Source organism: Pelophylax lessonae, assembly GCF_965119305.1.
Source record: "Pelophylax lessonae genome assembly, chromosome: 2".
In the NCBI taxonomy this organism is placed as follows: Eukaryota; Metazoa; Chordata; class Amphibia; order Anura; family Ranidae; genus Pelophylax; species Pelophylax lessonae.
Genome location: NC_138769.1, coordinates 76,742,198 through 76,766,022, shown reverse-complemented (window position 1 = coordinate 76,766,022; position 23,825 = coordinate 76,742,198). Strand labels below are relative to the sequence as shown.

Sequence of the window (23,825 nt, the reverse complement as noted above, 5' to 3'; positions counted from 1 at the left end):
GTGCCCATTTTGAAGGCTTATATGGAAGTTATTGGCCATAAAAGGGGTATGGAGGTCCGGGTACTGCCCTAAGGGACATGTATCAATGCAAAACATTTTTTTTTTTAAATGATCGTTTTTTTTTTGGTTTTTTTTTCAGGCGCAGTGATTTTAATGATGCTTAAAGTGTAATAAAAAAAAAATATATATATTTTAAATATAGTGCCTGGGTGGTCCCCTTAGTCTGCCTGTAAAGCATCTGTAGCATGCATAGAACATGCTGCAGCAAAAATGACATTTCTAAAGAAAACAAACAAGCCAAATCACATTTAACAAGAGGGCTCCCAGATCCAGCCCCCCTCTATGTGAATGAGTATGGGGTACATAGTACCATTACCCATTCACCAAAAAAAGTGTCAAAAAGTAATACAAACACAGAAACTGTTTTTGACAATTCCTTGTCAAAATAAAAAAAACAGTGCTGGGCAAACAGCCAATGTTCAGCTGGAACTCATGCTTGGGTCGAACTGATGGCCCAACTCTAATCTCAGATTATCAATTGCTTTTTAGGTCCCATTTTAGCTCTAAAAGTTTATACAAAAAAAACAAAAAAGAAATTACCTGCTTTTAATTTACAAATAAGGATATGTGGCAACAGCAACACTGAACTATCTGAATACTAGATATCAAAACATACTCACTAAATATCGTAGGTGAGCTGTCACTTTAGGCTCCGTTCACATGTTAGCGTATGGATCACGGGCAGAACCGCCGCGGTTCCGCCCGCGATCCGGAGATTATTGCAAATCGCGGGACGCCTGTGCGTTGCCCGTTGTTTTGCAATAGGCCCCCAAACGCTGAGCGATGTTGCCGCGATTTCCGCCTGCCGAATCGCGGTAACATCGCGCAAAAAAAATCACGGGACGCAATACGATCCAAAGAAGCTCTTGTACTTTTTTAGTCGTAATGCGTCCCGCGATTTTTTTTGCGCGATGTTACCGCGATTCGGCAGGCGGAAATTGCGGCAACATTGTTCAGCGTTTGGGGGTCTATTGCAAGTCAACGGGCAACGCACAGGCGTCCCGCGATTTGCAATAATCTCCGGATCGCGGGCGGAACCGCGGCGGTTCTGCCCGTGATCCATACGCTAACATGTGAACGGAGCCTTAAGGTGATATGCGTACTAATAAAACAACAATGTATTATTAATAAAATTAGTTCAAACATATAAAGATAATATAGAATAAAAACATAAAAAGATCAATAAAAAATCTTTCGGCAGGTGCCTACAAATGGTGAGCTATTGTTTAGTTAGGATTAGACTGCCCAGGTTGGGAGAGGGTTAATACGGGATCTGATCTGGGTTTTCCCAGGCTTTTTGGGTTCTGCCCTCTACCCTGGCCATTAAATAGTTAGGGGGAAGGCCAGGCTCAAAGGAGGTGCCAGCTGGACCACATGGCAAGCTAGAAGGTCCAGTTCAAGGAGATGATGTAGCCCGGAATAACGCTTGACTACCACTCTAAGGGTGTTCACCTGCAAGGACTTTACCAAGTATGGATCTCTACCTGCAAATTCTCAAATTGTCAAGTTGTCCCCAGAAAAGTAAGGGGGACATTTTTTAATGGAGACAGTAGTTCTGGTGACCTGGGGGCCCCCATGAAATTCTCCAAATTTGCATAGATTTCCTTTCACTTCCTGTTTGGCTATGGGACAGGAAGTGAAATCTCTACAATAGGAAACAGATGGTGAAGAAAAATCTGATAGGGGTTATAACCCTCCCTTACTCTATTTAAAATGAAAAAAAAAAATTAAGCTCTGCTGACATCTTTTATCTAATTGTGTGTGGTTTCCAATATTTCAAGATGAGGGGAGACTTACTGGGGTGAAAGTCAAGGTTGTTCCAACAAGCAGTCAGGGGACCTGGGTTTAAGGAAAGTATTGGCAAATACTATTTAAAATCTTGAATGTGTTGAAAATTAAGGGATGTTCAAGTGTGGACCTCAATAAAAAAAATGCATGGTGCAAAAATTCAAAGGGGTTGTTGAAAATGAGCAACCAATGGTTTGGTGGTAGTGTGTATGCTCCAGTCTGGCAAGCCTAAGAATACTTTTGCATATTAGGCAGTCCTATGCCTCCTCTGTGTTTTGAGGCACTCGGGATTGCACTGATATCCTCTGGGTAAAAATTCTTTACTTTCACTTTATCTTATTTTTGTGTAGAAGTGAGTGGTACACTAGTAGACTCTGAAAGCAGCACAATTCACATTTGTTTGAATATATATTGTTCTTGCATGGTTAAAATATAAAAGTGTGAGCAGGGGTATTATAAAATATTTTGATAGCCTTTAGATATGTCCCAAAAATGCAAGAAACAGAGAATGTAAGGAACAAAACAAGGTATTTGGTAGCTATATTGGTTGGGTTTGCAGGAAAAAAAAATTCTGGGTGCAGCTTTATTTTGTTTCACTATAGCTGCCCTGCTGAACCAGGAAAATTGTGGTTTACCCCATTGGGCAAGGCCTCGTTTAATTGTTTGGAAAAGTTTTACATAGTTAAGTAGGTAAACTTCAGTGAGGTTTGATAGCATTTCTACTGCCAGGTAAATGATAGACCCAGACTTCCAGCTAAAGGGAAAGTTTTGTTGGCAATCTACAGCCTGTGTTAGGGAAGCCTTGAGTGTGAAAATATTATTATTATATTATTATAAAGGATTTATATAACTCCAACAGTTTGCGCAGCGCTTTACAGTGTGGGGGAAGACAATACAGTTACAGTACAATTCAATACAGGAGGAATCAGAGATATGTAGTAGTATTTATTTTAACATAATAAAGGTGTTGCAAGTATTCCAGTATTTTCATCAAATTGGGGAGCATTTTACAGTATGTGGTTATGAAAGAATCAGTGATAATTTATATATAATGCTAATAATATGCACTGTCACTGTACTAATGGCAATGGGGAGGAACGGGTTAACATCTAGGGTGATCAAGGGGATAAATATGTGCCTAACATGTAATTATGTGTATACTGTGTTCTGTGTGCTGCCTTTACTGTGGACCTAGTTGTTTTCATTCCCTGCTTAGCAGGGAATGAAAAACCAACTAGATCCCCTGTCACTTAACACAGCTCTGTGCTGTTTACACTGACAGAGCTGTGTCCTATGAGACTCAGCAGGCACCTGGTGATTGGCATATGCTGTGAAGAATCACAGCACAGCCGGGCAGGTGGGCGCATGCTCTCTACCCGGAAACGCAGAATCACATATATATGTACGTGATTCTGAGCAGAGCGGCGGCCCTGTAGCAGTAAAGCTACTATGGGGTGGTTGCTAAGTGGTTAATGAATTTTAGTGCACACAAACACAACACAATACCTAACTGTTTGGCAAACCATAAAGATGATGTTACATTAAGTAAATAGATACCTAACAACTATGGTACCTAAAAATCTCCAAAGGTGACACTCAAAGCCTCTACAGATTACCAGTTTAGAGTTAAACAGAAGGTCCAGTGCTAGAATTATTGCTCTCGCTCTGACCTTCATGGCAATATCTCACATGTGCGGTGGAATCACCATTTACATATGTTTATGGGACCTACATATGTGTGCGCATTTGCACATGAGTGTGGTGAACAGGGGTGCATTAATTATTTTTTTTTATTTATTATTTACATAGTTACATAGTTAGTCAGGTTGAAAAAAGGCACAAGTCTATCTATCTTAACCAATAAAAAACAAAACACAACCATATAACTACCATACAATCCCATATACACAATCCTATACCCACAGTTGATCCAGAGGAAGGCGAAAAACCCCAGCAAAGCATGATCCAATTTGCTTCAGCCGGGGAAAAAGTTCCTTCCTGATATTCCCGAAAGGCAATTGGATATTCCCTGGATAAACTTTACCTATAAATATTAGTACCTAATTATATTATGTACACCTAGGAAAGAATCCAGGACTTTTTTAAAGCAATCTACTGAGCTGGCCAGAACCACCTCTTGAGGGAGTCTATTCCACATTTTCACAGCTCTTACTGTGAAAAAATCCTTCCCTATTTGGAGACGAAATCTCTTTTCCTCTAGACGCAAAGAGCGCCCCCTTGTCCTCTGTGATGACCTTAAATAACTCAACACCAAGTTCACGATGTGGATCCCTTATTTATACATGTTTATCATATCCCCCCTTAATCTCATCTTCTCAAGAGAGAATAAATTCAGTTCCTCTAATATTTCCTCATAGCTTAGCTCCTCCATGCCTCTTATCAATTTGGTTGCTCTTCTCTGCACTTTCTCCAGTTCTCCAAAATCCTTTTTGAGAACTGGTGACCAAAACTGAACTGCATATTCCAGATGAGGTCTTATTAATGATTTGTACAGGGGCAAACGACTTTGCTTGCTTTGGAAACCGCAGCTTGGCATTGCATGCAATTAATAAGCTTATGATCTACCAGAACACCCAGATCCTTCTCCATTATAGATTCCCCCAGTTGTACACCACCTAGTACCGTATGTATGATGCATACATATTCTTAGCCCCCAATTGCATAACTTTACAATAATTAACATTAACCCTTATTTGTTTCATAGTTGCCCAATGAAACAGTGCATTGAGGCGGGCTTGTAAGTCATTCCACTGCATAGCTTGGTATTATCTGCAAAGACTGAAATGGTACTTTTTTTTAAATTCAAAGTCTTTAAAAAAAAAAAAAGAAAACACGTTTACAGGCAAAATACGTGCTCGTTGGAAAGAACAAGATGAAGCAACCACATATCACAGAAATACAGTAAGTCATACAAAGCAATGGGACAAGGTATAATACAACATCTCATCTGTGGTGGAGAAGGCCTCGGGAGGTGGCATTATTACACAGAAGTCATTGGCAGCGCACCAAACATGCGTGGAATTAAGCGCAGGTACCAGAACACGAGGGCAGCAGTGAAGTGTACACCATGCAAAATGAACAAGTATAGGGACACCTTTGCAGTTCTAGACACACGTCTCTGGGGCCTGCACCCATCTATCCCATATCTTGTACTTGGATGGACAGCCTCGGTGGGTATAGATGAGTTTTTTATAGGGTAAGGCAGTGTTGACTTCCCTGAGCCAGTCATGAAAAGAAGGAGGCGTGGCTCGCATCCATTGTCTTGCGATACACTTCCTGGCAAGAAAGAAAGTTTCATGTAAAAACTGGGTGGTAAATTTATTCATGCTTACATCCGGAAGTATTCCGAGCAGGCATGACTTCGGGGCCAGCATTAGAGTGGAGCCCATGGTGTCATGGAGATAACCACCTGTGTCCAAAAGCCCTGCAATACGGGGCAGCTCCAAAGGAGGGGGTAGAATGTACCCGGTTTCCTCCCACATAAGGGGCATAAGTCTGAGGTATCACTTCAGTATTTGGCCATTATGATGGGCGTCAAGTAGGCTCTGTGGAGTATAAACAGTTGAGTTAAGCTGTCTGACAATTTTGGGGAAACCATTTTGCAGTTGTCAAGTGCATCTTCCCACTCCTCATCGTCCACAGCCCCCCACATCCCCCTCCCACTTAGTTTTAATGGCGTAGGCCAGCACTGTAGAAGCCAGTAGAAGCCTGACTACCTCGATTATAGAGATCGGTGCTATATCCTGCAATGGTTGGGAGAATTGGGAGGAGAATGAAATAGTACTTTTAATCACAGACTCTATATCATTTATAAATATATTAAAATTATTTATTTTAGTTAACAATTTTTTGACAGCATCTCTTTAATTTTTTTTGATCAAATTTATTGCTATCACGAGGAATGAACATCATCCCTTGTGATAGCATGGGCAGTGACAGGTACTCTTTACTGAGGGATCTGGGCTCTATTAGACCCCAGATCTCTCCTCTGCCCTCAAAAGCATCTGCTCAAACTGAGATCACATCACGGTGTTCAGCAATTTTTATCATGCTTGTAAAATATCTAATACACATGTCTGTAGATACTCTGAAACTGTATTAGTAATATCAAATATTTGCATTAGCCAAGATGAGCTAGGAAAGGTTTCATATCATATACAAGCATTAAACAAACTTTTTACTTCACTGACAAGTAGGAGATTCAGTGATGTGCTTCAAGAAGTACAATAAAACAGTATACTATTCCTTTGAATGGTCTAGATTGGAACCAAAGATGGTACAGTACTCTTGGCTTGCTCCACCATCTAGTATCACCAGCTTTCTTAAGTTTAGAGAGTTTTTCATGGACATGACCCCGAGTGCAAAGAATGAATATGCTGGAGTGGCGCATTGTATGACATCACTAATCACCAAATTACATGAGCAAAGCACCACTTGTATACAGAATTAGACAATATTCTTTTGATGTGGACCTGTGCTCCATTATAGCTCCCACTTAGATTTGCAGCACTGTCATATATAGTAAGTAGCCAATAATCTCAACAACACTCATGAGGAACTTTACCAACTGCTTTTTCCAAATATGAAAAAGGCTTTTTCCAGTTGTGCTACTAACATTAAATAAAAGGAAAAGCCTATTCTGCACTATTCACTCTTTGACATATTGAAGAATTATACTGCATTGTTCTTTCATTGAAACAGCATGTGTAATGTCCATTTCCACACTGCATGTAACAAATTCTATAACATCCTGGCTTATTTGTTGTTTCACTATGCTGCTCATGATGGCGATCAAGTGATTGAGTGAAAATTTGCTTAACGATGTTACCAGACCACCACTTTTTCTACTATTGGGTGATGTGCTATTCTTTTACCCCAGCCTCTTTTACTTGCTTGTGGAGATTGTTATATTTGATAAGAAGCAAAAGAAGCTCAAGAAAATTACAATGATTGTGATCAGGAATCAGGATTGTTTAAGTATGAGCAGCTCCATCTTTACCTCTGTAATCAAGGCCAAGTTCGGCAATGTACAGAATGATATCAATTAGCCTCTTCACAATCTCATAGTTTAGATGTACTTTCTCATTTTTCAGGTTAACATTATTAGAGTTTGAATGTCTGTGCTATTTTCTGTGGACAAATGTGCATTTGCTGCTGCCTGATGTTTTGCTCACCCCTCATGTTCCCTAATAAATGCATATAAGTTTATTTTTTGGCTTTTTAAGCAGTAACAAGGGTAAGCAGGTGCTGATAGGAGGATACGTTTAGGTGGTCTAACATCAGTCCTTGCTTTTACATCATGTACTTTGCTGCCTAGCAAAGCAGGGGCAGTGGGAGACAAAGGATCTCAGACATGCAGCGGCTGCCAACCATTTAGTGGCTAGCTGAAATTGCTGTGCACAGTGGCGGTTGATGGGAATGACATGGCAGGGGTTCCTGGTGGTGGAGAGACAAGTATGACAGGTGCAATGATAGATAGAAATACGTTATTAATGGCAGACCCCCACTAGGTACATTTAATGCATTTTTTGGCCATGGTGTAGAACACTTCTTCACAATGTGTCCCTTGTGCCATACTACTTTAGATCCTTCTTTGGCATCTGCAGAAAAGACTCACTGAAGAAGCTGTTGTCACACAAGTGATTAAATGAATAAGTGAGGCAGCCACCCAGCATACAGTAGAAGGTTGGTGTAAACTGTAAATGCCTTTTTGCACCAGATGTCCATTTGGCCTAGAGATTCTGCTATTGTTATTTTGTTTTATCCTACGTGGTCTTTGCCTATATCATCGGCCTCACCTCTTGGTCATATCTCATTTTTGTGCCTGCTTTGCCCCTTGGTTTCAGTTTTGTTTGGTTGCCCCCCCCCCCCCCCGAGCTCACAGTCCTCGGGATAGACATCTCTGCTGTGTGCCCCTGTGATGCTGGGAAGGCTACGCCTTTCCTTTTTTGTTTATAATTTATTTTGGCATTTTGTCGGCAACATCAAAACTCTTGAAGTGGACTGTTTCACGAATCACATTGAGATTATGATGTTCAAGGTTATGAAGTCCTTCATCTTGTATATTGTTGGGATGAACATATCTATTGTATAATATCCATTGAACTAACATTATTTATGTATTAAGGTGTAATCAGTCAAATTGACTCTTCTTTTTCTGGTTTTAATATTTTATCTTGTGATTTGTAATAAAGTATGGACTTTGTAGATATTTTATTCCTTTGTGTGTTGTAACCTCCTTTAAAATCCCTGGGACAGAGGCTCTGAGACCCTTGTGGTAGCTGCCATTGCTTTGTAATCTCTACTAACCTCGCTGTGTTATTAAAATTGGTATGGGGGGGGGGGAGTTACTGTAGTCTTCTTCTAGGGTAACAACACTGCTTCTCCATAGATACAGTAAAGTTAGTGAACATAATACTCTAGGACAGGAAGCATATTACTGGGAGTATCACTGGGTAAAAATAAAGGGGAAAAAAGTATGCAAAAAGAAAATGAATACAGTCATATAATCTAAGGACTAGTAAGCTGTAAAATATATATTTTTTTATTCTTTGGTTTATATACTCTAAATAGTTTATTACCAAGTGCTAGCACGGATATATTTGTATAAATTGTTTTATATATATATATATATATATATATATTTACCTGGGGTGTTGAGAGGTATATAAATCTAGTTTAAATGTAAACAGTTTGGATCAAAAATTGCACTATTATTCCCATAAATGGCCTCAAAGTACCAATCCTAGTTGAAAATTAGCAGGCTATTTAGACAATAATAGTGCAATTTTTGATCCAAACTGTTTACATTTAAACTAGAGTTATATACCTCTCAACACCCCAGGTAAATATATATATATATATGTATATATATATATATATATATATATATATATATATTAGTTTTTTCCCCTTTTCTTTCCCATTTAGGGAGTATGACTGTTGAGTAGGTTTTCTCCCGTGTTGTGCCCTTTAATGGTAAGTTAGGGAGTATAGAATAATACCATAGTTTTCAAAATAAGGGCTTTTTTATTATTAATATTATTGTTTTCAGTAAGATGGCAGCCGTATTGGTTTAAAGTAAAATAGCACCTGAGTAAAACCCTACTTTCCCAGGCTTGCAGGCTATTTAAGGGTGTAATGATTGATGTCCGCGGTATGCGTATCCACCGAGGATGTGTATGTGCATGAAACACTTTGAGAGGGACCTTACGTGCCGACATCACGCCGCCATTTTCAGGACCCAGATTGGTGGGCATCTTAGTGAGTTTGGACATTGTTATATGTATTTGTTTTCCACGTGGATACATTTTATACTGTATCTGCTGGTGGTTTTACTATTAAAATGCTGCACTGTATACACCTTATTTTTGGGCCTCCATGTGGTGAGTTTTTTCTGCTTAGAACCTCGCTCTGGCAACCTGAGGCGGGAATACAGAGGTGGATCCTGTAGGCTTATGGGATAAGCTGTGATACAGGCTAATGTACATTAACTGTCTGGTGAGTGCATAGAGGTGGAGGATTGCTTCACTTCTGGTGACGGAGTAGAGGTGTTTTACGCTTTGGGATACCAACTCACAGTATCTTGAGAAGATTCATTGATGTAGATTTGGAACTTGGATTACTGGACATTTATTGGACATTTATGGAGCACTAGTACTTTAAGATTTTTTTTCTAGTATGTATGAGTGTCTTATATTGGGTATCTACTAGTACACCATATTGAGCACTAGCATTTTATATTTGCTTTTTTTCACACACTATCAGGATTTTTGTATACATTATATTATTTTAATAATTTTTGCCACTTTATAACCCTTTTGATTTGTGCTTGGGTACTTTTTCACCAGAGGCTGCACTTTATTATGGTTTAAAATGCACTTTTGTTTCAGATCTGTGGCTCAAACCGTATTAGAGCTATTGGATCAGCATAGCAACCAAGAAGGAAACATTTTCTGAAGTAAAAGTCAACAATATCCCCCAAAGTATTTGTCTTAGCATAAGGTTTCTGTTAATTGGTTTCCAACTAAGATTGGCTCTAGAGCATATATTTGTACAGGACTGTAGTAGGCATTAGGCTGTAAGCTCCTGTATAGCAAATACTATATATATATATATATATATATATATATATATATATATATATATATATATTAATTCTGACGCTTGTAAGCCTCTGGTATGTCCTGTAACCATAATACAGATTTTTTTCCGTGCTGCAATAAGCTGGCATGAATAAGAATAAACACCTGAAGCTTTCAGGGCACTGTATAAATTTACTTAATTTTTTTCACACAAGGTCAAAGTGACCTCCAAAAACGAAGAAAGCCAGGAACACCACTGCTTAATCATTAGGCTGTCTCTACATGTTACTTGTGGGTAGAAAGTGTATAGGCTTGACAAAAGCAAAGTGAGGGAGAAAAAAACAGTTTCAGGAGTCATGAAACGTAGGTCACAGTGACCCTGCTTTCAATAGAAATTGAGATTATTATAAGGGCTTTCCACACAAAGGATTTATAGCTGTGCTTATGCTTGCATTAGACTATTCTGTTTTTTGTTATTTTTTTTAACTGAGTGTAGATTTTGCCTAGTAAGTGATATTTTTTTCTGCATTTAAATCTTCTATTGTAAAATTGTCAGAATTCACAAAACACTTGCCTGACATTAGCTTTTGCAAACAAAGGTTTTCTTATAGTGTTAGTAAAGTAATTGGCAATCTTTTTTCCATTTATTTCACTTTTGATACCATCATCCACATCTCCTGTGACTACTAACTTACCAATTAAAGTCACATTTAGTCTAGCTGTTGTACAGTGGTCCCATTCTCAATTTCTTCTTCTGTGCTCTGGATGTACAGATCCTTTTTGCACTCCTCTACTTTGCTTTTGGAGCATTAAGCTGACCTATACACTTGCTTGGACTGACTAAAATCACCAACTGAAGTCACCTTAAAGCGGAGTTCCGGCCACACAATCGAAATAATCGATTTTGGGCCATCCGCTTGCTCTTGGTCACCTGAAAAAGAAATGGATAGTTACGATTTTTTTTTGTTTAATTACCTTGTTATTGAAGAAAAATATACTCACCTTTCTTCCACTTCCTCCCTCTGTGGCCGCGGCCCGCACCGTCACTTCCTCTTTGCATTGATTCCTGGGAGCTGAAAGTCATCGCTCCCAGGAATCAATGTGCCTGCACCGGCCCCGCTCGTCACTTCCAGTGCGGCGCCTCATTCCCTGCTACACAGCTTCTGGGCATGCCCAGAAGCAGTGGAGGGATGACGTGCCTGCACCAGAAGTGACGAGCGGGGCCGGTGCAGGCACATTCTGGGAGAGGAGGACACGGAAGAGGACGCAGAAGAGGCTGCCCTGGCTTCAGCTGCCCACATCCGAGATGGCAGCGCTGGAGAAGAAATTTTCAAGGTACGTATTTCTTCTAAAAGGTAAGTGCGACCCGGGACAGTACAGAGGCTATCCATTGTGGAATGTACTAGCCCTGACTGTCCCGGGGGTATTTTTAGCTAAATTTCACCCCCGTGGCCGGAACTCCGCTTTAAAGAGGAATTCCAGCCAAAAATGATAATCTTCCTTAGATTTCTATAATTAATGACATTAACTTTTGTATTGTTCACTTTTAATACATGGCATAAGAGCAAAACCTATTTCATCCAACCATTCAGAAGTCCTCCGCTCTCTGTGCATCTGAATGTGGCTGCTCACTGACACTTCGGTGTGCCGTTGTTGGTCTCTGTGCTGCCCAGCCATTCAGCTCTGCTCTGTCCCTCTGAATCCCGTCTCCTACTTCCCCTCCTTGCGGTGGAGGCATGCCAGAGCTAGAAAAGAACATACTGGCCAGCCTTTGTTTGCTAATGCAGGGGGGATTGCGGTCATGTTATAGGGGAACTTCTACATTAAAAAAAAAAGTAGCTAAACAACTGTTTGGAGTTTTTGGGTATACCCAAATGTTTAGTGGTTGCATATAATTGTTTTGGTCCATTCAAGGCATTTAGAGTTTACAACTACTTTATTCATTCCTCTAACTGCTTCAGTTCCCTGTATGTACAGATCCTCCCTACACTTCTCTACTTTGCTTTCAGGGCCATAAACTGACCAATCCTCCTACTTGGGCTGGCTGATTCTTTGAACTGTTAAAGTGCTCCTAAGGACCACCTACCATAGTTACATAGTAGTTGAGGTTGAATAAAGACAATAGTCCATCCAGTTCAACCTGCGTAGGTGTGTGTGGCCGTAATCATCTCTCATACCCCTGAATGTTGTGATCATTGAGATGTACGTCCAAGAGTCTTTTGAAAGCCACCATACTTCCCGCAGAAACCGCCTCTAGTGGTAGAGAATCTTGTAGCCCTAACAGTAAAGAACCCCCTGCGTTGCCTGAGGTTAAAACGCTTCTCCTCTAAACGCATTGTATCGCATTGTATGCCCTCAATTCCTCATGCAATCCTTTCCAGTTCCTTTCCTAATCCAGTTTAATTTGAAGAGGGTTCAATGTTCTTGCCCTACTCCCAGCCATCATTGTTAGCTGGTCCAACAGAGTTCCTCCTTAAAATGGTGCAGGGGACTATGTGATAGATGCAATGCATGTCATTGTAACTACCCTAAATCAGAAGCTCTATACTTATTTATTAGAATAGACTCTAGTAAGGAAGTATTGTACTTGCCTATTAGAGCGGAGAAGTTGCATAACCTCCTATATCGATGTAAATGGGATCCTCATTAAACACTGCTCATACCTGCTATGGATGGGGAGTCCTCTCCTTAGTGTGATGGGAGGTAACTGCACACCCTTGCATGGACTCAAAAATAAATTATAAAGGTTTCCTCCTGGATTTCTGTTTATTTATGAGAGGCATGAATATTTGCTGCCAGAGTGAATAATAGAGTCCAATTTACTGAACTTTTGGAGAAGCAGATTTCTGTTTTTGCTCACCACAAATTTAGGTTAGCGCACACTCCAGTATCAGTTCCCGGATATTTTGGGTTGTATTACAACCAATTGCCCATGTCAACCAGCATAAAACTGGAAAAGCAGAAGAGGGCAGAAGGACACAACATAAAGAAAACATGAAAAGGGAAATTGAATAGTGATTAAATATAAGTGAGAATATAAAGAATGCACAGCAGATATATAACAAATAGATCATGAGAAAAGGTGAAGTTGGGCTCTAAGTTCTCATCCTTTGCTACAATGTATCTGTACTAGTCACCATGGGAACACAGAACCTGTATGCAGGTAGGATTTGTCAAGGGGCACAGGTCACATTTTCAACATGCTTTACTGAATCATTAAATTCAAACATTCATTTCTTTGTCCATTAAATCAAATAAACAAATTTGCTTCAATGTTATGATGTGGAATGCTTTAAGGTTTATCTCATGAAACAAGTGACTGTAATGTTTTGTCCTTCAGACCATCTAATAGGAATTTAACGGAAGCTGTAGATACTAAAGTCAATGTGAAAAAAATCTATATACAGTATACCTGTATATCTATAGTGTCAATTAGGCATAGCTGCATATAGTTTTGAAATGGGAATCCTTTCAAATTGTAATGTAACTGAACTGCTACAGATTACGTTTAAAGAACTGAAAAACGTCAAACTGTTTTAATAGCTTTTTACCTGTACTTATCACTTTGTTGTCAGTCCTTGGATGCTCTGAGTTCTCCATGTTCGATAGCTGCTGTAAGGTTTTGATACAATTTTTTGTCTGTATTTGTAGCATCACCTTACCCAGGGCCACCTTTAATAAGGATTGGACCCTGGGCAAACATTTTCTTGGGCCCCCCGCCCCTGTAATCACAGTACCCCTTATCACATCACAGCGCCCCATTACATTACAGACATTTTCAAATCACAGTGCCCATTTAGACATCATGGTGCCCCTTATTACAGCGCCCAATTACACTTATCACACTGCTATTTTAGGTTCCGTTGACATATAGGCGCCGCGGGTGGAATTGTCTCGATTCTGCCTGTGATCCCGAATCTCCGCAAATCATGGGACGCCATTGTGATCCTGTCATTTTTAATGGCACTCTGATTGCGGTGCTATTTTGCCGCAATTGTCGCCCAAGGAATCATGGTAAAATCACGCAAACAGAATCGCAGTATGCCTGTTGCCCAAAAGAACTTCTTTTGGGCGCCAGGCGTACCTTGATTCTGTTTGCATAATTTTACTGTGATTCCTCGGGTGACAATCGTGACAAAATCGTGCCGTAATCGGGGTGCCATTAAAAGTGATGGGGTTCACAAGGGTGTCCGGAGATTTGGGATTGCAGGCAGAATGGCAGCAATTACGCCTGTGATTCGGGACACCTAGATGTGAATGGAGCCTTACAGATTACAGAACCCTTAATCACAAAGCCCCTTTATAGATTACAGTGCCCCTTATCAAAGTGCCCCATTGCTCATTACAGTGCCCTTTGCAGTCATTCCTTCCCCCCCCCCTCACATCACTGTCCTTTATTTTCAGCCTCGGTTGTACCCCACCCCCTATCAGCCTGGCTGTGCAGGGGAGTGGACACATAACTGCTAAGTGGCATGACTGCGGTTCAGGATTGTCGCTCGCTCCATCATTTTGCGGTTCAGGATTGTCGCTTGCTCCATCATGTTGCCCAAAAATCAGGAGCCCCATCGGCGCTGCAAATTCAGTGACAGTCCATCCACTGTGCACTCAGGGACAGCCGACATCGGCGTGCTGTGATGAAAAATTCTCAAGCAAAGAAGAGCAGGCCGGGCCATGTGCTCCACTGAAGCTCTGACTCCACCCCTTGCCATGCATGCTGCCTGACATCGGAGGCCTCGGGGTAGGACCGTGTAGTGGAGCCGATGTCAGAGTGGCCGGCAGCCCACGGATGGTGATCAGAGCTCAGCTGGCTAGGACCAGGTAAGTCTTTCTCCTCCCCGGGCTTCCCATATTATGTAGTGACATGACCTGGCTGTGGCTGTATTCATTAGAGAGCACACAGCATGGGCTGATATCTTCCACACACACAGTGCTGTTTCACTGCTTAATAGGCTTATTTTAGGCCTGGTTCACATGTTTGCGGGTTTGAACAGGCACAGCAGCCCATTCATTTGAAAGGCCTTCCATGCCTGCATTTTCTGCAGAAAAAAGGTGCATACAACGTCATTTTAAAATGCAGTGGCCTTGCAATCGCTGCATTTGGACCATGCAATTTCCCTACAGTTCCTACACCGGCAAACATGCTGCGTTTTTGGATGCGTGAGCCACATATTAAAAAAACAGTGCATTTGCATGTGCAGGAACCGCAGGTAAGACGCATGTTGCAAAAGCAGTGAATTAATGATGCATGCACCTTTTTTCTGCAGGAATGCAGGCACTATTTAAATGAATGGGCTGCTGCGCCTGTGCAAATGTGGGCTGCCAATCTGCATACATGTGAACCAGGCCTAAAGCAGTAGTAAAGTCATTTTTAAAACTAAAATCTCTGGTCCCCCTGCAGATTTGTAATAATGCACTAGTATGCACTGCATACCAGCACATTATGACAGACTTACCTGCAAACTGAGCCCTCCATGGCACCCCTTGGTCCTTGGCACATCTCTTCTCCCAGTCTTCTTTCTAAGTTCTTTGCCCGCTTGAATTGACAGGCTGCATTGACGTCACTCCTTCGCATGTGCATGGGGGTGACGTAGCCGCAGCACACAGAGCATTCTCTAAATGTTATGTGAGCTGTGCATGCGCGACTCAAATCCTCAAATCACATTATCGCTGGCAGGCAGGGGGGACATTTTTAACAGAAGAGACCACTAGGGTCTCTTCTGTTATAACCACGTCAGTACCAGGCACTTTTACCCTCTTCCTGCCCAGGCCAATTTTCAGTGCTGTCACACTTTGAATAACAATTTTTATAATTTTGGTCACACAAATAGAGCTTTCTTTCAGTGGTATAAAATCATCGCCTGTTTTTTTTTTTTTTTTTTTATTTCAGTCTAAATAAACAAAAAAGACTGAAAACTTTGAAAAAAATGTGTTTTTATTTGTTTCTAAATTATAATATTTTGCAAATAAATAATCTTTCTTCATAAATTTATGCCAAAATGTATTCTCCTACAATTCTTTTTAAAAAAAATAACCAACGTGTATACTATTTAGTCTATAGGAAAGTTATAGAGCCCACAAACTATGGTATATACCAGGCATCACTAAATGATGGAGCAAGCGACAGTCCTGTCTGAACCGCGGCCGTGCCACTTAGCAGCTACGTGTGTACTCCCCTGCACAGCCAGGCTGATAAGGGCCGTGGTAGGACCGAGGCTGAAAATAAAGGACAGTGATGTGGGGGGGGGGGATAACTGCAAGAGGCATTATAATGAGCGATGGGGCACTTTGATAAGGGGCACTGTAATGTATAAGGGGGCTTTGTGATAAAGGGTTCTGTAATCCGTTCACATCTAGGAGTCCTGCATCACAGGCATAATCACCGCCAGTCTGCCTGCAATCCCAAATTTGCCGGACACCCTTGTGATCCCCATCACTTTAATGGCACCCGATTGCGGCATGATTTTGACATGATTTGACATGACGTGAATCACAGTAAAATCACGCAAACTGAATCATGGTGTACCTGTCACCCAAAAGAAGTACTTTCAGGCAACAGGCATACTGTGATTCTGTTTGCGTGATTTTACCGTGATTCGACGGGCGGCAATCGCAGAAAAATCGCGCCACAATTGGGGTGCCATTAAAAGTGACAGGGATCACAACGGCGTCCCATGATTTGCGGAGGTTCGGGATCGCGGGCAGAATCGAGGTGATTCTACCTGCAAAGCCTAGATATCAACGGAGCCTAAAGTAGCAGTGTGATAAGTGTAATTGGGCACTGTAATAAGGGGCACCATGATGTGTAAATGGGCACTGTGATGCGAAAAATGGCTGTAATGTAATGGGGCGCTGTGATGCGATAAGGGGTACTGTAAATGCAGGGGCAGGGGGCCCAAGAAAATGTTTGCCCAGGGTCCAATCCATATTAAAGACGGCCCTGCATTAATGTGATGGTCACTAGAAAGAATGCTCCTTACACTTGTGATCATTGGGAAGAATTATTCCCTGACAGATAGCTAAAAAGATCAATGGTGTTAGTGGTAACTTATTTGAGAGGCAGACATTTCTCATTGCTCAAGAAACCCTTAGCATCCTCTGGAGGAACCCAAGAATTCCATGGAACCCTGGTTGAGAAAACCTGCTCTACTGTATTCCAAGAGTTTTTAAAGCACAAAAAGAGTTTTTAAAGCATAACCAAGCAAATGCTTTGTTGAATGAGCAGTCAGAACTTCCTGCGATGTCCACTGGAAGCAACTCTATAGCACACCATTCAGCAGCAAAGTCTCTTCCCAAGTTGCTTCACGAAAGCAGTGATCTTCCTTTTCCACCCTTTCAACAAGGCAGCATAAATTCCCTAAGTCAGGCTCAGGCCCCTCCTACGGCAAAATGCATCCCCAGGTAGCAGGATTAGGAAGTCCAGATTTTCAGAACAACCTCCTTGCAGCCCAGGAGGCAAAATACCCTTCTCTAGGGACTCTCACAATATTATCCTTCCCTAGCATGTATCATTGTTAATCAACCTCCAATTGATATGCCAGAGAGCAAAAGTATTCATAGCTGAACAATGTTGTTTTTCTTGTTCTGTCTACTGGGAAACTTCCCAGCTCCAACAGCCTAAGTTAACAATATCTTGAACTTAGGCTCCATTCTCACCCGAGCATACTGAAATCGTGGACAGAATCGTGTGACTCTGCCCGCGATTCCAGAATCTTATTTCCTAATGGCACCCCAAACCAGGTGCGATTTTGCTGCAAATGTCGAGCCCAAATGCTCCTGGCTCTGTGCCAAGATTTGCTAAATTAGTTTCTTTGGAATATTTTTGGAGCAGAGGGAGGCCCATTCAAATGTATGATGTCACTCCAAAAATGCCCCACTACGCTCAGTTGTGAACTGAGCCTAAGGGGAAATCTAATGAATACAGAAGAAAAAAAAACAAACGTTTAGGCTGACTATAGCCAAGCTTCCCACTAAGTTTGGAATAGAAACATTCTAGCTTAGGGCAGGGTCCCTACACATTTTTTTTTTTCATGGTGACAACTTCACATGTTGAAGCATGTCAGGTTCTGTACTACCTAAAGCTACATATCTGAATCAGATCTGCTAAGTTTACAGTTTGTGTTTTGTGAGGTGGCTGACTTATTTAACACAATAAACTCCCTGTATTGCTCAGATCTTACCACAACAGTTGTTGGACCTTTTATTAACTTTACAAGTCTCCATGAAATAATTCCTGATATATTTTTTCAAGAAAGCTCTCACTTTTATTTATTAACTTACTTATTTATAAGTGCACTTGTGTGATGTGGTGGCATTTATTCTGAATGACACCCCAACACACCGTACAAAAGATTATTGTGATCTCTTGAGAGGTAATAATAATTAAACTTACATAATACTTTGCTTGGTTACACTTAACATGCAAAAATATATGTAATTCTAGGTCCACCTAAATATGGGAGATTCAATTAAGTTTAACCACTTGCCGACCAGTCACTGGGACTGTACTGCGGCAAAGTGGCTTGATTCCGTCCAGCGACGTAGACCTACGTTGCTGGACTACTCCTCTTCTGGGTGGCGCTCGCGCGCCGCTGGAAGCTCGCTCCCGCTGTGTTCAGTCACAGCGGGAGTCAGGCCAGGGGAGGAGCAGCGGCAATCGCCGCCGCTCTTCCCCGATCGTCGGGGAATCGAGTCTGGAGATCCGCCCGCTTGTGTAAACAAAGCAGGCAGATCTCCTAAGTGACAAACAGTGACAGATTGCAGGGTTCAGCATAGCTGAACATGCGATCTGTCCCTGTGTCACTCAGTCACCTCCCCCCACACACGTTAGTAAGCCCCAGGCATACATTAACCCCTCCCTCTCCAATAAAATAAACCCCTTCCCTGCCAGTGTAATTTTTAGAGTAACAGTGCATATTTATAGCACTGATTACTATAGAAATGTCACTGGTACCCCCAAAAGTGTCAAAAATGTCAGTCAAGGGTCCGATCTGTCCGCCGCAATGTCGCAGTCCCGCAAAAAAAATTGCAGATCGCCGCTATTACTCGTTAAAAAAAAAAACACCAAAAATGACAGAAATCTTTGCCTTAGTTAGTAAACGCAATAACTTTTGCGCAAACCAATCAAAATACGCTTATCGTGATTTTTTTTTTACCAAACATAGGTAACAGAAAAGAAATTGGCCAAAAATTTAAAAAAATTTTTGATTTTTACATTTTTTTGGGGGGGAATTTCATATAGAAAAATGTGAAAAATATTGTTATTTTTTCAAAATTTATGCTCTTTTTTTGTTTATAGCGCAAAAAGTAAAAATCGCACAGGTGATCAAATACCACCAAAAGAAAGCTCTATTTGTGGGAAAAAAACGTAAATTTCGTTTGGGTATGGCGTCGCACGACCGCGCAATTGTCAGTTAAATTAGCACAGTGCCAAATCACAAAAAGTGGCCTGGACGTAAGACATCAAAATCCTCCGGTGGTAAAGTGGTTAATCAAATACAGAGGCATTTATTGTGGCTATTCTGTAATGCAATAATAAAATATAAAAGTGCAAGGGTTTACATTTTTGAAAACCATAATAATAATTACATTATGGTGAACATTGTAAAGATAACAAATCAAAATATGTTCTTACTAAAAATACACTGTACTTACCCTTTAGAGAGTTTTTAAAAGTAGCAAACTTTTGTACCAAATGCCTACATATTTTTACCTCATGCTGATTAGAAATAATCATTTAAAAAAAACTGTCTCTGAGCCTCCATCTTGGAACTCCATTGCTAAACCAGAGACCATGAGACCCATATTATTTCCATGGCTTTAGTGGTATGATTGTATCTGTCTGCTGGGTTCTTTGTTATGTACTGCTCTACCTTTAGGAGCGGAAGTTACTAAAATGTAAATGGAATTACATTCGGACTGAAGTTTGCATGTCCTGAGCCAAATTAGATTTTTTTTTTTTGCCAGTTTAGATTACCATATGACTTTTTAAAGAAAGGGACCAAAGGCTGTGTCAGAAGCTTCTTCTGCCTTATATTTTCTTCTGAGCAACCTTAGCATGACTGTCAAGACTATCAGGACCACCACCTTCTATCCTAGTAACCCTGTAGTATATTTAAAGAAAAAGTCTCACCCTGTATTTGGCACCATCATCTCATCAACAAAGAATCAGACAGGTCTAACAGGAGATCTACAAACCATTCTGCACAATGTTGCATCATTTGCTACTCAAAGGAGCCTAGTTTGAATTCCTAGTTAGTTTTTCTGGACCTTTGGTTCGGAAATTCCACATTTTGAAAGTTTTCTAATTTTACAAAATTCTGCCAAGCCACACCTGATTAAACTTTTCTAGATTTTGTTCTCTAGCTACATCCTTACAACAAAGGGGTATCATAAAATTCCTGCATAACTTTATTCTGTACTAAGTGGTCCAACTAACAGAAAAAGTCATTACATTAAACAGCTATCTTTACGTTTAATGCTATTGAGTAGTATTTAGCCCCTGTCAGTTATATCACGTTAAACCACTCAAGAATCAATGTTGAAATGCGCAGCAGTCACCTTTCAATAGAGGTCATTCATCTCATACACTGCAACTGTGTTGTAATCAATATGCTTTTTAATTTGTACTTACAGCCTAAGTTTTGTACTGTAGAGACCCTGCCATAAGCTAGAGTGTCCCTAGTACAAATTTGGTGTTTGCAGCTAGGCTGTAGTTGGTCTGAACTGCTTGCTATTGGTATCTGGGTTTATTATGATTTCTGCAAACCCAGGACATTGCTTGCTTCTGTCTACTGCTGGGAATTGTTCTCCTTTGGATAGAGTGAGAAGATGTAATGTTGTGGGCTATAAATATTTATTTCACCCAGGGCAGTCACATTGAGGTTTGTGCCAGTGATGTGAACTGGGAAAAGGGATATATTTTTGGAGAGAACATTTAGAACTGTCCTTCCTTCCTAGGTTTTGTATGGATAGGATGTGAGTGAGATTGATCCTGGTCTTTGCCTTCTGTGCTCTTGCCAGAAGAGAAGGCCCCCTACCTCTCAGACCTGCTGTCTAGGGAGAACACAGTTCCAGGTGTAGTATGGTAAGCAACGGGTTAAGTTGCTGTCTGCAAAATGTTACAATTATGTATATGTCTGGGAGCTGGGTGTGGCTGAAGTTTAGTTGCATGCGTGATGTTCAGTGAATAAAAAAGCAACCTGTACAGCCTGGTCCGTGTTAATACACTACATTTTGGCGACGAGGATGGCTAGCTTTCTGGATTTACCGGCTATCGGACCGTTTGATGTGTCTGGAGACCACACTAGTCTCTCACAGCGCTGGGACAAGTGGAAGAAGGGATTTCAGCTCTATGTTATAGCCACAGGAGTGACTGCACCTGCTCAGAAGAGAGCCATGCTGCTGCATCTAGCTGGACCTCAAGTTCAGGACATTTTTGAAACCCTGGGAGCAACAGGGGAAGATTCAGACTATGAGACAGCCATGAATAGACTGAGTGAGTACTTTGAGCCAAAGAAAAATATTCCCTATGAAAGATATAAGTTTAGACAGGCTGTGCAAGAGCCGGGAGAAACCACAGACAGTTATGTGACTAGGCTGAAATATCTGGCAAAGTCGTGTGATTTTGGGACTGTAACTGAGGAGATAATCAGAGATCAGGTCATAGAGAAATGCACATCTGTGCACCTCAGGAGGAGATTATTGAGAGAACCTAGTCTCATACTTACTAGTCTGCAGGAGATTGCAAGAGCCATTGAACTGTCTGAGCTCCAGGCTCTGCATATTGAAACCAAGGACACTGCATCTGTCAATACAGTCTCCAAACCTACCTATAATAATAGGAATATCTGGAGTAGGAAAGTGAGTTTTCCAAAGAGGACTTTACATGTAACCTGCAGTAAATGTGGCAGAGAGGGACACACAAGTCAGGACTGCACTGTGGTCCAGAATAAAATGTGCTATGCTTGTGAAAAGACAGGTCATTTTGCAGCTGTGTGTAGAAGTACACCCAGAGATAACAAAACCAAAGGAACATCAGCACAAGTAAATGTTATAGCTGAGGATAAAGAGAGTGCTCCTGACTGTGAATTTATATTCTCCCTGTGTTGTCTGCAAGCTGGGACATTAACCATTAAGATTGGAAATACAGATGTGTCAGTGTTGATTGACTCTGGAGCTACATGCAATGTTATGGACTTAGCTTCTTGGCACAGTCTTAATGGCAGAGAAAATCACCTTAAATTGTGTAACACCACTAAACAGATTTATACTTATGGCTCCAGTACACCACTACAACTTAAAGGCAAATTTTATACCTCTGTTCAAACACATGAGACTGGTCCTCCATTGCAGACCGAATTCTATGTTGTAGATGGCACAGGGTCGCCTCTGCTTGGTCGTCAAACCACAATGGCACTAGGGATGTTAAAGATTGGCCGTGATGTAGGCAGCGCAAGAGTGAATATGGTGTCTCCTGCTATTTCTGCATTGACAGAGGAATTTAAAGATTGCTTCTCTGGGTTTGGAAAATTAAAGGATTTTCAGTTGGAGCTTCACATTGATCCACATGTAAAGCCTATTGCACAGCCAGTACACAGACTTCCTTATAGCCTGAGATCACCTGTTGAGCACAAACAAACTGGCAGAGCTGCTAGACCTTGACATTATTGAACCTGTAGAAGGACCCACTCCGTGGGTATCACCGTTAGTTGTTGTACCAAAGGGCACAGATATTCGGATTTGTGTGGATATGAGATGTGCTAACCAAGCTGTGCAGAGAGAGAGACATCCAATTCCCACTATTGAAGATGTTCTACATGCAATGAATGGGGCAAGTGTCTTCAGTAAACTGGATTTGAAATGGGGTTATCATCAGATTGAATTGACCCCAGCATCTAGAGTCATCACTATATTTGCAAGCCATAAAGGTCTTTTTAGATACAAGAGGTTGATGTTTGGCGTATCGTCAGCACCAGAGGCCTATCAACATGCGATTCAGCAGGTGCTACATGGTTGTGAAGGCACGCATAACATTTCTGATGATATAATTGTGTGGGGAACAAACACACAGGAGCACGATGAACGTCTCCGTGCAGTGCTAAATCGCTTGAAGGAGAAAGGGTTAACATTAAATGAGAAGAAGTGCACATTTCAAATGAATAAAATGACTTTTATGGGCCATGTGCTGTCTGACAGGGGCATTGGTCCGGAGGACTGTAAAATTAAAGCTGTGTCTGATGCCAGAAATCCTGAAAACCCTGCAGAAGTACGCAGTTTTCTTGGGCTAGTGAATTACTGTGCCAAGTTTATTCCAGATATGGCGACTGTCAGTGAACCTTTGAGATTGTTGACTCGCAAAGCAGTCCCTTGGAAGAGGGGCCTTTTGGAACAAGGTGCATTTGATGAACTTAAGAGACGGCTGACTTGCGCCACAACTTTGGCTTATTTCAATCCTACTGCACACACCCAAGTTATTGTCGATGCTAGCCCTGTGGGGTTGGGTGCCATCTTGGTTCAGAGACAATGCACAGGCGATTACAGGCCTATTCAGTATGCAAGCAGATCCCTTACTGATGTAGAGAGACGTTATTCTCAGACCGAGAAAGAAGCTTTGGCTGTTGTTTGGGGATGTGAAAGGTTTCACACCTATCTCTACGGCCTTGATTTTGAAATCATCACAGACCACAAGCCTCTGGAAGTGATATATTCCCAACGCTCAAAACCATCCGCCGTAAATTGAAAGATGGGTTCTCAGATTGTTACCGTATCGATTTACAGTGCGGTACAGACCTGGACCGGCTAATGCGGCAGATGCACTTTCCAGATTGCCTCAGTCTTCAGCACCTGTTCATAACCTAGCAGAAGAGTACATTC

At 41.2% G+C, this 23,825-nt stretch overlaps 1 long non-coding RNA gene across 1 annotated transcript in view; it reads left to right on the top strand.

Moving 5' to 3' along the window:
* Positions 1-23,825, top strand: part of LOC309545470 — a 1,154,934-nt gene that overhangs the window by 836,220 nt on the left and 294,889 nt on the right. The window lies entirely within an intron of this gene.